This window comes from Schistocerca serialis, chromosome 8 (assembly GCF_023864345.2).
Source record: "Schistocerca serialis cubense isolate TAMUIC-IGC-003099 chromosome 8, iqSchSeri2.2, whole genome shotgun sequence".
NCBI classification, from domain to species: Eukaryota; Metazoa; Arthropoda; class Insecta; order Orthoptera; family Acrididae; genus Schistocerca; species Schistocerca serialis.
In genome coordinates, this window is record NC_064645.1 from 200327618 (window position 1) to 200344958 (window position 17341).

The window sequence follows — 17341 nt, forward strand, 5'->3', positions numbered from 1 at the left end:
GCCCCTTACTTAGCTTGCATTTATCTGAATGTCTCACCCATCACAACATATCAAGTGACTGAAAAACTGTGCATGTGACGTCTGTATATAGGGTAAGTAAAAGAAAGGACCCACTTAATTCCAGGCCAATATCCTTAACATCAGTCTGCTGCAGAGTTGTTGAACACATTCTTTGTTTGAATATAATCAATTTCCTACAGACAGAAAAGCTCAGCACAGATTTATAAGGCATTGCTTGTGCAAATTTCGGGTTGTCCTTTTCTCACAAAATGTTCTAGAAACCATGGATGTATGGCAACAGGCAGATTCTGTATTTCTAGAATTCCGGAAAGCATTTGAGACTGTGCCCAACTGCAGACTGTTGATGAAGGCCTAAGCATATAGGTTAAGTTCCCAGATATGTGAGTGACTCGAAGGCTTTTTAAAAAGTAGAACCCAGTATGTTGTCCGTGACACTGAGTGTTCATTAGAGACAAGGGTATCATGACAAGTGTCCCAGGGAAGTGTGGTAGGACTACTGTTATTATCCATATACGTAGATGATCTGACAGACAGGATGACCTGCAATTTACAGCTGTTTGCTGCTGCTGATGATGTGGGGTATGAGCAGTTGTTATTGTTGAGTGACTGTAGGAGAATACAAGGAGAGGTAGACAGAATTTCTAGTTGGTGTGGTGAATGGCAGCTTGCTACAAATGGAGAAAAAATATAAATCAATGCGGATGAGTAGGAAACACAAGCCTTAGGCTTCGAATACAGCATTAGTAATGTGCTGCCTAACACAGTCTCCTTGATTAAATTTGTAGGTGTAACATTGCAAGGTGATATGAAATGGAATGAATGCATCAGGTTGGTAAAAGGGAAGGCAAATGCTGAACTTTATTTTGTTGGGAGACTTTTGGGAAAGGGCAGCTCATGTATAAAAGAGACAGCATATAGAACACCAGTGCATCCCATTCTTAAGTACTGCTCGAGTGTTTGGGATTCCCACGAGGTCACATTAAAGGAAGCCATTGAAGCAATTCAGAGGCACGCTGTTAGTTTTGTTACCAGTAGTTTCAATCAGTATGAAAGTAAAATGGAGGTGCTTCGTGAACTCAAATGGAAATCGCTGGAAGGAAGATGATGCTGTTTTCAAGAGTCAGTGGTGCAGAAATTTAGATAACTAGAATTTGAAGCTGACTGGAGATTGATTCTATGGCTGCAAGCATACGTTTCGCTTAAGAACCACAAAGATAAGATAAGAGAAATTAGGGCTCATGTGGAGCTTATAGACAGTCAATTTTGACTCATTATGGTTGCAAGTTGAAGTGGAGTGGCAATGGTATGTGGTACTCCCACCATGCACTTTACAGTAGCTTGTGTGTGTGTGTGTGTGTGTGTGTGTGTGTGTGTGTGTGTGTATTTGATTAGTTGTTAAATAAGTCAGGATTTCATTCAACTTTTTCCTTGCAGTGCCACATATTACACAGATATTAATTAATGTTGCTCCAAATCATGTAAGTAGCTTTTCATATCTCTTTATTCTCTTTTTTTTTTCATGTTTGTCACATCTGCCATGACTTATTGAAGAAGTGATTCACAAAGACAGGGTCCATAACTGTCACTGCTTCATATAACAATCCTCATTTACCATATTTCTTTGCTTCATATACACATCATATTCCATCGGTTCATTATATTATCGTCACCAGCACCACCATCACTTCGTACCTCTTTGTTACAATATTATTAAAAATAAAAATTGTATGTATAGCTTTGAATTATTCACAAAGGATGACTCTAAATAATGACACTTCACAGCAGCAAAGAACAAAACTTTACAACTTTCTTTTCTTCACATAACAGACAAAACTTTAATTACTGTAGACATTACTTCACTTTAAACAGTGTATTTTTCTCTTGTATTTTTATTTCCATTACCATTACTACAGATACATGAGGGGCTTTTTTCCTAGTTTCTGCTGTTTCAGCCTGAATAGTAATAATTTGGCACATTATTACTGGACAACCACTTTCATTTTTGCAGCCTGAATGTACTTCAGATCTTTCCTTTAATGCTACTGCACAAATTTCATACATACAGCTTTCTCTTTTTTTCATATTTCTATCTTATTTCTTTGTAAAATGTCATTATTCCATCCTGTGTTTTCCGTTGTTTGATTTTATCTTATTTCAACATTTTTCCATGACCTCCTTCTGAAATAGATTGGTTATTATTTACACAAATTATATCATTACTGAATCCAAACATAATTCTTTTTTTTTATAAAATTTGTTAATGGAATGAGCCTTTGCATAACTTAACCTCCCATAATAGAAGGTGATTGCCTCTTTCTTATAATCTGTTGATAGTTGGCGAAGGGAGTGATCCCAGAAAAGAAGAATGGAATCACCCAGTTGCGGAAGATTGGACAAATAATTTAGTCACTAAAGTTCATTGAATCCCTTACGTATTAATGGATTCACAGTTTGTCGGGACTCCTGTTCCTCCATCGAGTTTTTCAGTTTTGCTTGAAATCCAACAGCTGCTGTTGGTTTTCACTGAATTGAATTGAATTTTATTTGATCCTGTAAGATTACATTGTGTACAGTAAATGTACGTGTAATATAGGATGTGTCAAAGTAGTAACATTCATTATCACTTATTTTTCTACCCCTTTAGCTTACACTTTTACATAATTGATAATGAATAACAATATATACAAATTTAATGGCATAAGTATTCTGCAACACTGTGAAACTGTTTCTCAATGAGATAGTCTTTAAGTTCCTTTGGAAAGTCATTTTCAAGTACACTATCTTGCAGGCTTTTAGGCAGACTTCTTAGTAGTCTGATACCACAGTACTGGAAATGCAACACACAACACGCAACACGCAATACAACACACAACATATTTGAATGGACTGCATTTTGTGAATAATACTTCATTGAACATAGTACTAGGTACAGAAAGCTGATTGAAGTTTGAAATTAATAGGTGTGAGATTCTTGGGGAAAATTTAAGTGCATATTGAAGTGATAGGCTAATGGGAAATGTAGGTGGTGTATTTGCCACAGTAGACAAGAAACTCAAATTCACTGAGATGGAAACTGTAATCATTGGTGGAGACTTTTAATTGTCTAGCAATCAATTTGGATGCTTTCAGTTTAGTTAGTGGTGGACATGACAAGACATCCTATGGAGTATTGCTAAACGTCTCCCATGAAAACTACCTAGAACAGATAGTTCAGAAACCAATCATGATGGAAATATATTTCATCCAATGGCAACAAATAGATCTGACCTCTACGAGGATGCCAACATAAAAACTACAGTTATAACTAGGAATAACACAATAAATATATCACCATTCTACTGTTTATTGACACAACACTGATACAAATAATTCTGTTACCAAGAGCCAAGTTGTAGATGAAAACTTTATGGAAAATTATATAAATTGATGGTGGTTATACCAATGTCCAGGAAGTGCAAGTGAAATGCAGAATTCCGGCAGAGATCACAAGTCCATTGACTGACTAAGCCTCCCAAGTTCCAGTGTAGCATTTGGATTATAAGTCCAGAGCGGAGATATAATAGTGATGGATGTCACAACTAGTATCAGTGACCATTATGTGGTTGTGACAACAATGGTTACCAAAGTACAAGGAATTACTAGAACTAGTAGAAAGATATATGTTTTCAGTAAACTAGATAAAAAAGCAGAAGAATCCTGTCTCAGTGAGGACTTGAAACGTTCAGCACAGCACAGGAGCTTGTGGAGGAACTACAGCTCAAGTTTAAAGGAATAGTTGACCATTCACCAGATGACATCTACCCAGTAGAACAGTTCATAATGGGTGTGACCCCCCATGGTATACATTCAATGTAAAGAAACTTCTAAAGAAACATAGACTACTACATAGTAGATGTAAAACAAAGCATAAGGCTGTAGACAGAAAAGTACTGAGTGAAACCCATTTTGATGACGAGAGCAATGAATTAAGCATTCATTGATGACGATAGCAAAATATTGTTAAATGATCTTTCACAAAATCCAAAGAAATTCTGTCATATGTAAAGACCATTAGTGGGTCCAGAGTTAGTGACAGTGGACTCGGATTTGAGAAAACGTTGGTTCAAACCTGTGTCCAGCCATCCTAATTTAGGTTTTCTGTTAATTTCCTAGATTGCTTCAGGCAGATGCCAGGAAGGTTTCTTTGAAAAGGCACGGCCGATATCCTTCCCCAGTCTAATGACCTCATAGTCAGTGGGACATTAAATACCAATCTCCTCCTCCTCCTCGTCCTCCAAAGTTCGTGACCAGTTAGTCGTGAATCAGAAAGGAACTGGAATTGAGAGTAGCATGGTGCTTACCTCTATTTTCAAATGTACTTTACAAGGGAAAACCCAGAAGAATGGCCTTAGTGTAACACTTGTACCATTGAAAAGGTGAGCGAAATATCTTAGTCAAGACAAAAAGGAATTAGAGACATCATCTGCTAGTGGGCATTTATTTCTATCAATGAGGCAAGTTGAAAATGTGTGCCGGACTGGCATGCAAACCAGGGTCTTCTGCTTACTAGGCAGAAGCGCTGACCATTATGCCATCTGAATGCAGTGGTCACAGCAGCTGCACGGACTACCATAGTAAGCCTCCCAAGAAACCAAAATTCTCAAGTTATACCACTTACTAATGATGTAGCGTCTACTCATTAGTCTCACTGTTTGTGACATTTTGCCAACTCCCACAAGAGTTTGAGCTTGGTGGGCATCTGTGATTCCGGCCAAGGGAATCAATAAGATGCCAGAGTTATGAGGCTAATGAGCAGAGGCACAACGTCTGTAGTGTGTGTGGTGTAAGTTGAAAATTTGGGTCTGACGGGAGATGTGCTAGGGTAGCCTGTGCAGTTGTGATTACCGTTGTGATTGGATGGAGTGGTGGTCAGGACATCTGCCTAGTAAGCCGAAGACCTGGGTTTGAACCCTGTCCAGCACATATTTCCAACTTGCCCCACTGATATAAATCAATGCCACCCCGCTGAGTCACGCAATTTGACTCTTAGTCTGATCACAAGGGGTGGCCATTATTACACGTGTTGATCACATAGGGTGATGTGAGGATCAATGAACTATACCTGACGGGATGTATCTGGGACATCTTAGGTGATTGGAAGTTAGTAGACAGGAATACAATTAAATACTTAGCTTTAATTCAGCATCAGCGATGAACGTAGATCTTGACTTTGTACAATAATATTTACTAGTGCAGTTACAGACTGAACTGCGAATACTGCTTTACAGTTCTGATTGCTTCACACATATAGATCAATTGTCAATGCATAAACTGTATGTGGCACCTGGATAGGTCGTAGCTACTGACTTAACTGAAGGCTATGCTAACTAGCGTCTTTGCAAATGAGATCTCTGAAGCTATAAGAAGTGAACCATTCATTTTGAAGTTGGCTGTAGAACTGGTCAGTGCGCTAGCTTGTCTCGTAAGGACAGCCGAGTGGCGGTGCTCGGTCTGCTAGCGTCGACAGTGGCGACTCGCGGGTCCGATGTGTACTGATGGACCACGGTCGATTTGAAGCCTACAATCTAGCTATTGTGGTGTCTTGCGATGACCCACAAATGCCTTTAATTCCTTTGTGGTTTGGTTCGTAGTGGCTGTAGGACCAGAATGATATCTATACTTTCAGACATGTCCGAAACAACTGACAACACATACACAAATATTTTAGTGTCAGGGTTGTTGAGAAACAGCTGAAATCATTAAAATTGAGGAAAGCTCCTGAGCCTGATGGAATCCCTATCAGTTTCTATACTGAATTTGTGGATGAGTTAGCCCCTTGTCTAACTATAAACTATGTAGATCCTTTGAGCAAAAAATCATGTCCAGTAATTTGATGAAAGCATAGGGCACAACCATTTATGAGAAGGATAATAGAAGTGATTGATAAAACTACCAACCAGCATCCTTGACATTGATTTGTTATTGAATCTTAGAACGTATTTTCAGTTCAAACATGATGAGGTATCTTGAACAGAATGAACTACTCTTATCCCAATGAGCATCAATTCTGTAAAAACTGATTGTGTGAAACCTAACTCATACTTTTCTCACATAACATACTGAAAGCTTTGGATCAAGACAGTCAGGTAGATGCAGTATTTCTTGACTCAGTACCAAACCTGCTCTTACTGTCAGAAGTTCGGTCATATGTGGCATCAAGTGAAATTTTACTGGATTCAGAATTTTTTGGGTGGAAGTACACAGCAGCTTAACTTGGGTGGAGAGTCATCGTCAGGTGTAGAAGTAACTTCAGGTGTGCCCCAGGGAAGTGTGTTGGGACCCTTGCTGTTCATCTTGTGTATTAATGACTGTGCAGTCAATATTAATAGTAACCTGAGGCTTTTTGCAGATTATATAGTTATCTGTAATGAAGTACTATCTGAAAGGAGCTGCATGAATACTCAGTTAGATCTTTATAAGACTTCAGAGTTGTGGAAAGATTGGCAAATTGCTGTAAATGTTCAGAAATGTAAAATTGTATACTTCAAAAAGTGAAGAAACTTAGTATCCTATGACTACAATATCAGTGAGCTACTGTTGGAAATGGCCAACTTGTACAAATACCTGAGTATAGAACTTTGCAGGGGTATGAAATGGAATGAGCACATAGGCTCAGTCATGGGTAAAACAGTTGGTAGACTTCAGTTTATTGGTGCAATATTGTGGAAATGCTATCAGTCTACTACATAGGAGATTGCTTATAAATCACTCGTGTGACCCATTTTAGAATATTGGTCAAGTGTGGTGGACCCATTCCAAATAGGACTAACTGAGGATATTGTTCGTACACAGAGAAGGGCAGCACGAATGGTCACAGGTTTGTTTGAGCCGTGGAAGAGCATCACAGAGATACTGAAGAAACTGGACTGGCATACTCTTGAAAACAAACATAAACTAGCCTGAGGAAGCCTACTTATAAAGTTCCAAGAACCAGCTTTAAATGATGACTCTAGGATTATATGAGGGTTGGAACTTAAATAGTGGCAATTATTTATTCACAACCGATACAAAAGCGTTACTTGTTTGCACCTGTTACTGTCCTTCAAAGCAGTGATCAGCATTGTGTAGAACCCATTGCCAGCTATGTGGAAGGTGTAGCATAATGTTAGCAGAACCTGTTCTGTTGATGGTGCAAATGGAGTGGTCTAAAGTTATGGTGATTCTCATGTCTGATTGTGATGGTGTTATCCTAATGCATTATGTTCCCCCACAGTAGACTGTCAATGCACAGTATTACTGTTTGTTTTTGGAGCATCACCTGCAACCAGTTTTGTGAAAGAAGCAGCGACACTTTCTGCACAACCCACCCATCATTTTGCACGACAAAGTGGGGGCGCATACAGCGCAAGCTGTGGCTGCTCTATTCGGTCGATGGGACTGGGAAGTACTGTACCATCCACCATACTCCCCAGACTTAAGTCCTTTTGAGTTTGATTTCATTCAGAAGATGAAGGAACCACTTCATGGCATTTGCTTCAGAACTGTTCCAGAGATTCGACAGGCAGCAGACTGCTCCATTTGCACCATCAACAGAACAGGCTCTGCTAAAGGTATACTACACCTCCCACATCCCTGGCAATGGGTTCTGCACAATGCTGGTGACTGCTTTGAAGGATAATAACAGGTGCAAATGTGTAACTCTTTTGGGTCGGTTGTGAATAAATAGTTGCAACTATTTAAGTTCCAACCCTCGTATTATAACCCTCGAAGTATCTTTCACATAGGGATTGTGAGGAGAAGGTTAGATGAATTACAGCATGCACAGAGGCAATCAAACAATCATTCTTCTATGCATTAAGCTTGAGTGGATCAGGAAAAAACTCTAATAAATGATACAATGGAACATACCCTCTACCATGCACTTCACAGCTTGAAGATGACAATGACTGAAAAGTTTGCAGAAGGTCTTCAATTTTTACTTTGCAGAAGGTAATTTTCATTGTGAATGTGGTGTTCTATATCTACTCTGCAGACCAGAGTATAGATGTAGATGTAAATAAATGACACCTCTGTACAAATAAGAGTAAAAATCTAAATGTAGAACACAGCATTCACATTGAAAATTATCTCCTGCAGGTTTAAATTGAAGACTTTCTCCAAACAATTCAATTCACTGTCAGTAACATAAAGTTTGCTTATATTTAATATTGGACATTTAACAACAGTTTTGTTTACTTTAGCATCCTTCATATTTTCAGTGTGCACAGTCTGCAACACAACATTGCTTCCCTTAGATTCAGTTAATTGCCAGTTTTTTACATTACTTTTAATCAAAAAATTTCCACATTCCTTTCCAAATAAGCATTTACTCTCATGGTCTACCGTTTCAATAATTTCATTCTCTATTTGTAGACATTCTGTACACTATCAATAAAGTTACTCAAATTTGCATTAACAGTTTCCCAATCTACTCCCACAATTTTAACATCAACAGTATCTTGTCCTTTGTAATGGAAATCACTGCATTATTACCTAGAACAATAAGTTTCACCTACTCCTATTAACTGAATCCGACAAGAATTAACATCAACAGTTTCCATTTTCTTATTACACTTGTTTTCAGTTTCTTCTGCACTAAGCAATCTGTCAACCTCAAAAGCCTCTAATCTTAAACCCATTTTTTGTCATTTCTTGTAACTTGTTTTCTAAACAGATTTTAACTGATGCAGAATTTTTGTACAGATGTCAGATACCTCTTTAATGTCACTTTCCTTTTTATTCATTTCTATATTTTCATTAAGCTTCAATAAAAATTCATTGCCACTAATACCACACAGTTCCTCCTTTGCATAATATCTACTGTTTGATTCCTGTTTAATTTTGTTTATGTCTTTTATTTGTACATTATGTTCCTCATGTCCAGTCTCCCCACATCCTGTAGGTGATGCCCTTGACATTAATTATTTGACTAGCACTTACTTTGTAATAAGCGATTGATTCTTCTAATTTTACCCCAATGTCAACATCAAGTTCACTTTTAATTTCTATGTCTTCATCCTCGCCGACTTCTAGTTCTTGCTCCCTGTCCCAAAGTGCATTGTCATTGCCAGGTTCACTATAATTTCTACCACTTGTCCCTCAATGTAGAATACAATGTCTTTCACTGCTTTGTTATCCGTTTTGAGAGGATAGTAAACAGCACTTGAAAATAAAAACAAATTACCTTATGTTTCTTTTCAAGTTGGCTTTTGCTATCTTGCCACTCCCACCAATTCATGCATAGCTCCTTGTCCGGCTAATTTGTTTACATCTGGACTCCAAGCTGTTTCCTCATTTGCTAAAACCTTTAAAAATAGTGTTATCTTCTTTGTGTCCTCCTATTGCTTGATCTTGGCTGTAAAAGGTGGTGGCTACTTTCTTTTTTTCATTGGTTGATTCTCAATTTGGTGCTATCACTGCTATGTCATCTGCACCATGTCATAATTAATTTTGTCTGCTTCCTTTCATTACTCTGTAGACTGTCCACTATTTTAAATACGTTTAGTCACTGCTCTTCAATGTTTACAGCTGAATTTCTATTTTAATATTACACCATCACTGTCTCTATACATTTAGTGTTTACTACCACTGGATTCTAATATTGTCAATCATATGTTCTTGTTATTAGTGCCAAGGTTGCACTAATCCTCACCTAGGCAGACATTGAGGGCAAATTTACTTAATCAGTTGCTGGTTGAAAAATCCTCAGTGACACATGCAAAAATGATGTTTCATGAGGTGAAATTACTTTTTGTTGGCAATTGCCAGTTCAATGGCGAACACAAAATACTTGGGTTAAACTTTTCATGATTCCATATTTATTCAAATCAAACATTTTCCTTGGAGTGATAATCAGTCTCTATCAGTTGAAAGTTCTTGGATCACGGTTGTATCACCCACCACCCCTACTGCCCTCAATTCACACCCTGTTAACTTTCCAGAATTTCTTAACCTTGAAGCTTGCCTCACCATCTTTCCCCAAATTCCTCAACATGCAAACAAATCTTACATTCACAGAAAGAACTGCAATCCACCACCAACTGCAATCCACCACCTAAAAACTGATCTCAACCTTATAGTCTTACCTGCTGGCAGAGGCTCCACCTCTGTTGTTTTGAACCTCAAGGATTACCTAGCAGAAGTACCCTGCCAGCTGTCAGGATCATCCACCTACAAACTCTGCCACAGTGACCTCGTTCCAGAAATCCAGCAAGATCTTCAGTCTGTCCTCAAATCCTTAGGCCCATACAAGAACCTCTCCCCAGAGTCCATCTCTCTCCTCATCCCTACCACAACCCCCACTCCTACCTTCTACATGCTTCCAAAGGCCATAAACCCAATCACCCAGGGCACCCCACTGTCGACAGTTACTGTGCCCCAACTGAGAGAATCTCTTTTCTCAGCCTATTACCCGCAACCTACCCACCTACACTACTGGCCATTTAAATTGCTACACCATGAAGATGACATGCTACAGACGTGAAATTTAACCGACAGGAAAAAGATGCTGTGATATGCAAATGATTACCTTTTCAGAGCATTCGCACAAGGTTGGCGCCGGTGGCGACACCTTCATCGTGCTGACATGAGGAAAGTTTCCAACTGATTTCTCATACACAAACAGCAGTTGACCGGGGTTGCCTGGTGAAATGTACTTGTGATGCCTCGTGTAAGGAGGAGAAATGCATACCATCATGTTTGTGAGTTTGATAAAGGTCGGATTGTAGCCTATCGCGATTGCAGTTTATCATGTCGCGACATTGCTGCTCGCGTTGGTTGAGATCCAATGACTGTTAGCAGAATATGGTATCGGTGGGTACATGAGGGTAATAAGGAACGCCGTGCTGGATCCCAACGGCCTCGTATTACTAGCAGTCAAGGTGACAGCCATCTTACCCGCATGGCTGTAACGGATCATGCAGCCACGTCTCGATCCCTGAGTCAGCAGATGGGGACATTTGCAAGACAACAACCAATTGCACGAACAGTTCAACGACGTTTGCAGCAGCATGGACTATCAGTGACAAACCTGGGTGCACGAATGGCAAAACGTAATTTTTTGGATGAATCCAGGTTCTGTTTACAGCATCATGATGGTCGCATCCGTGTTTGACAACATCGCGATGAACTCACATTGGAAGCATGTATTCATCATCGCCATACTGGCATATCGCCCAGCGTGTTGGTATGGGGTACCATTGGTTACACGTCTCAGTCACCTCTTGTTCGCATTGATGGCACTTTGAACAGTGGACATTACATTTCAGATGTGTTATGACCCGTGGCTCTATCCTTCATTTGATCCCTGTGAAACCCTACATTTCAGTGGGATAATGCGCGACTGCATGTTGCAGGTCCTGTATGGGCCGTTCTGGATACAGAAAATGTTCGACTGCTGCTCTGGCCAGCACATTCTCCAGATCTCTCACCAACTGAAAACGTCTGGTCAATGGTGGCCGAGCAACTGGCTCGTCACAATACGCCAGTCACTACTTTTGATGAACTATGGTATCGTGTTGAAGCTGCATGGGCAGCTGTACCTGTACACGCCATACAAGCTCTGATTGACTCAATGTCCAGGTGTATCAAGGCTGTTATTACGTCCAGAGATGGTTGTTCTGGGTACTGATTTCTCAGGATCTCTGCACCCAAATTGCGTGAAATGTAATCACGTGTCAGTTCTAGTATAATATATTTGTCCAATGAATATCCGTTTATCATCTGCATTTCTTCTTGGTGTAGCAATTTTAATGTCCAGTAGTGTATATAAAAGATACCAACCATTTCCTCCACTGGCTCTCCACAGTTCCTGCTCTCTACATCTACATCGTTACTCTGCAATTCACATTTAAGTGCTTGGCAGGGGGTTCATCAAACCACAATCATACTATCTCTCTACCATTCCACTCCCGAACAGCGCGCGGGAAAAACGAACACCTAAGCCTTTCTGTTCAAGCTCTGATTTCTCTTATTTTATTTTGATAATCGTTCCTACCTATGTAGGTTGGGCTCAACAAAATGTTTTCGTATTCGGAAGAGAAAGTTGGTGACTGAAATTTCGTAAATAGATCCCGCTGCGACGAAAAACGTCTTTGCTTTAATGATTTCCATCCCAACTCGCGTATCATATCTGCCACACCCTCTCCCCTATTACGTGATAATACAAAACTAGCTGCCCTTTTCTGCACCCTTTCGATGCCCTCTGTCAATCCCACCTGGTAAGGATCCCACACTGTGCAGCAGTATTCTAACAGAGGACGAACGAGTGTAGTGTAAGCTGTCTCTTTAGTGGACTTGTTGCATCTTCTAAGTGTCTTGCCAATGAAACGCAACCTTTGGCTCGCCTTCCCCACAATATTATATATGTGGTCTTTCCAACTGAAGTTGTTTGTAATTTTAACACGCAGGTACTTAGTTGAATTGACAGCCTTGAGAATTGTACTATTTATCGAGTAATCGAATTCCAATGGATTTCTTTTGGAACTCATGTGGATCACCTCACACTTTTCGTTATTTAGCGTCAACTGCCACCTGCCACACCATACAGCAGTCTTTGCTAAATCGCTTTGCAACAGATACTGGTCTTCAGATGGCCTTACTAGACGGTAAATTACAGCATCATCTGCGAACAACCTAAGAGAACTGCTCAGATTGTCACCTAGGTCATTTATATAGATCAGGAACAGCAGAGGTCCCAGGACGCTTCCCTGGGGAACACCTGATATCCTTTACCACATGGTGGCCAACTCATCACAATTGATGCCACCTCTCTTTACACGAATACCCCTAATGCCCTTGGCCTTATCACTATTGAACACTACCTTTCCCAGTGGCGGATGGATTCCAAACCAACAACCTCCTTCCTAGTCTCCATGACCAATGATATCCTCACCCAGAATTACTTCTCCTTTGAAGGAATTACCTACAAAAAATTTGGGTTACAGCTATGGGCACCTGTGTGGTACTATCCTATGCCAACCTATTCATGGGCCATCTAGAGGAATCCTTGCTAAACACTCCCAAACCCTATGACTAGTTCAGATTCATTGATGACGTCTTTGTGATCTGGATTGAGGGTGAAGACAACCTATCCACAATCCCCCAGAACTTCAACAACTTCTACCCCATTCACTTTACCTGATCATACTTAACCCAACAAGCCACCTTCCTTGGTGTTGACACCTCCTCAAAGATGTGACTACATCAATACCTCTCACCATATAAAACCTACCAAGGAGCAGCAATACCTCCACTTTTGACAGCTGCCATCCATTCTATACCAAGAAGTCCCTTCCACACACCCTGGCCACGTTTGGCTGTCGCATCTGTGGTAAGGAAATATACCAAAGATCTCACTGATGCCTTCACAGATCGTACCACACAGGACTGGAGTTAATTCTGGAATTAATTCTTCCCCATGGTTTTGAATATCTCTCGCCGTGCCCTGAAATGAGTAATGTCCTACCCATTATCCTTCCCACCCATCCCAAGTGGTAATCTGCCTCCCAGCAAACCTACATAATATCCTTGTCCATCCCTACACAACCTCTGCTCTAAACCACTTGCCTCATGGCTCATATTCTTGTAATAGACCTACATACAAAACTTGTCCCATACATCCTCCCACTACACCTACTCCAGTCCAATCACAAACATCACCTATCCTGTCAAAGGCAGGGCTGTCTGTGAAACCAGTCATGTGATCTACAAGCTAAGCTGGAACCACTGTGCTTCATTCTAGGTAGGTACGACAAACAAAAAGCTGTCTGTCTGCATGAATGGCCACCAACAAACAGTGGCCAAGAAGCAGATGGACCACTCCATTGCTGAGCTGCTGTGGAGAGTCATGCTGCCATCTGGATCCATTCCCACCAACACCAGCTTTTCTCAATTGCATAGGTGGGAACTCTCCCTGCAATATATCCTACGTTCCTGTAACCTTCCTTGGTCTCAACCTTCATTAGTCATTGCCTTTACCCATCTAGCCCTTTCCCTGTGCCTATTTCAGTACTACACAGCCCTCTATTCCACTAGTGCACCCTCAGTCTTTTTGTTTCTGTCATTTACTGCTACACACCCTCTATCCAATATCCCGACTTGACCTACTTGCCTTACCCCCTTTCCGTCTCATCGCTGTACATTCCCACAAGCTGAACTTTACCATCTCCCACCTCTACTCTACTACCCCTCGCCATCCCTGCCCAGCCACCTCCTCATCTCCAGCACCTGGTCACCTGTCCCACCATGCACTGCCGCTCACAATCTGGCTTCAGCTGTCAGAGAATGTGGTCATGCGTGTGAGTTGTGTTTGCTTTCGCATTTGTGTGTATGGAGGACAGTCTATTTTCAGTGAAGGCCTTCTTAAGCCTGACAGTTTTTTTTTTGCTGTTCCTATCTGTGCCTCAGCATCTCCACTCTGTGGCGAGTAGCAGCTGTCCTTTTCATTTTATTATTATATTCCATCCTGCATTTTCCATTGTTTGAAATATACAACCTTACTTTTCTGTATTATGAACTACAATGACAGTCAGTGGTAGCATATCTATACAGTCTATTCACATGGTCATTACACAATTCACTTGTGTGTAACACTACTTCACAGTCCATTGAATTCATTCCCAACACATTTGATTATAATAGTTCACTAGTGTAAGTTCAGTATTTAGTGGCACTGAGCCTAATTGTCTCTCAAGTCACTATCCACCAAAATAATATAACACACCATTACCCATTGTACAAACATGCCATTATTCACAACAGAAAAGTTAATAAAACACCAGCCATGTGCAGGTTGTAACAAACATTGCTGTAAATTTACGCAAAGATTGCAAAACTATCACCCTTTTCGTAACAGTGAACACACTTTTATCGAGATATTAGTTTGATGACAGTACCAAGCAAACTATTAATAAATGTTACCTGAGTGTGAAACAAATATGGATGAACTGCTACCAGAGCAATTAACATGATGTTTACAGAGAGATGTTAAATATCTACCAGCTTGAAACTTCCTGGCAGATTAAAACTGTGTGCCTGACCGAGACTCGAACTCGGGACCTTTGCCTTTCGCGGGCAAGTGCTCTACCAACTGAGCTACCGAAGCACGACTCACGCCCGGTACTCACAGCTTTACTTCTGCCAGTACCTCGTCTCCTACCTTCCAAACTACTAGCTTGTCCAGGATTCTTTATGCATAGGTCTTAATCCAGTTATTACCAGGTGCAGTCAGAAGGTCATTGGGTTGGAAGGGCTATTTATAGCTGGTGTAATATTTTTTGTCTCGAGAATTACATTAGTTTGTAGCACGGTGAAAATTTAATAATGTAGATGACCTGTTGGTTCCAGCAATGATTTGGTTTAATTAAATGATAGATAGTCAAAAAATTATAGAAGTTCTCAGTACTATTTGATTAGTGTGCTGTACACCTCCGTGGTGGATTACCTTTTTGCAAGTAAACATGTCATATTGAAAAGTATGTTAAAGTAGTCAACATGAAAGTTTTCTCAGTATGATATCATGTCATACAGGAAAAACTATTCCTGGTGAAACCAATGTTTCGGCACTGGTTACAGTGGCTTTCTTCTGAGTCTGTTGATGCATTTTTACTGTCCAAAGTCTCTTACGTTTTGTCACAACTTCTGTACTGAGCATAACATAAGTCATAATTCTAAAAACGTCAATATAATTGGTCTCTTGTTATGGAAGGAATGGGAAACTTTATTGTGGTATGTTGGTGTAGTGGAGGGAGTGGGGATGTGCCATTGCCTATATTGTCTTACAATGCGTACCTTGATTGCTAGTCATCGGTGAATGGGTCATGGACTCTTGTGTTCCTCATGCTGGATAATCTGGGGAGGTTATATAAACAAATCCATGACACAGCCATGGACATCCTCGTGGAACCCTCCTATGCCAACAGAGCCTCCTAAAATCCCAAACCTCTTGTCTGTTTCATGTTCATTGATGATATCATCATGATCTGGACTCACAACCAAGACACCCTATCTTCATTTCTTTATGACCTCAACACCTTCCCTTCCATCCACTTCACCCGATCCTCTTCAACCAAATGTTTGACCTTCCTGGACATTGATCTCCGCCTCTCAGGTGGCTTCTTCCACACCTCTGCTCATATCAAACCCACTAACCATCAGCAGTACCTCCATTTTTGACAGCTGTCCTTTGCCCATGATGCTGAAGGTCTCATGAGGGCCTTCCCAGAGAGGCACTACCCCCAAAAACCTAGTATCCAAACAAATTTGCAATGCCAAATCCTCACACACCCCAAATCTTTCCACCGCCCCCAAGAATCAACTAAAAAGGAGTATCCTCCTTATCACCAAATATCACTGTGAACTTCAACAACTAAACTATATCCTTCGCCAGAGCTTTGATTACTTGTCATCATGCTTTGGAGTGAGGAACGTTCTACCACAGATCCTTCTCACCCCTCTTAAATAGCCAATCTACATGATATCGTAGTCCATCCCTATGTCACTCCCATTCCCAACCCTTTGCCAGGGTGATCATATCCCTGTGGAAGACGCAGGTGCATCCAGTCTACCCACCCAGCAGTTCCTTCACCAATCACGTCACAGGCTTAACCTATACCTTAAGAGGCCGGGCCACCTGTGGAAGCAGCCATGACATATACCAACTCTGCTGCAATAACAGTACAGATTTTTATATTGTTATGACAACCAGCAAGTTGTCCACCACAATGAATGGCCACTGCCAAACTAGCCAAGAAAAAGTTTGACCACTTGATGGCACAACATGCAATTGGCCACAATGTACTGGACTTCAATGGGAGCCAAGCAACTTGGGCCATATGGTTCCTTCCCTCCACAACCAGCTTTTATGAACTTTGCATATGGAAGCTACCCTTGAAATGCATCCTGATCCCAGCCTCTGTTAACCCACTGTCCCCTTGTCCTCTACCCGGCAGTTTAGTCTTGCTCACTCCTATTACTCCCTCCCAGTTCACAACACCTTCAGTATGTCCCACTGCCCACCAACTCTGATGTTCTCTGCATCACATGCCTAGCTTGTGCCCCTGCCACTCGTCTCTCCTGTATTCCTGCCTCCCTCTGAGCCACTAGCTACCCACCTCTAACCCCTCTTCCTGCCTCCTGCCTCCCCTACTACCCACCCCAACTGGCACAACCCCCATCCCACTCTAGTCCACCTTCTGAACTGCAATCCTGTCCAGTTGACACAATATAGAGGTGCAGGCATGTGCACACGTGTGCGTGTGTGTGTGTGTGTGTGTGTGTGTGTGTGTGTGTGTGTGTGTGTGTT

At 41.0% G+C, this 17341-nt stretch overlaps 1 protein-coding gene across 4 annotated transcripts in view; it reads left to right on the forward strand.

The window, feature by feature from the left end:
- The window catches only part of LOC126416283 (testis-expressed protein 2), a 301194-nt gene that overhangs the window by 172575 nt on the left and 111278 nt on the right, over positions 1-17341 (forward strand). The window lies entirely within an intron of this gene.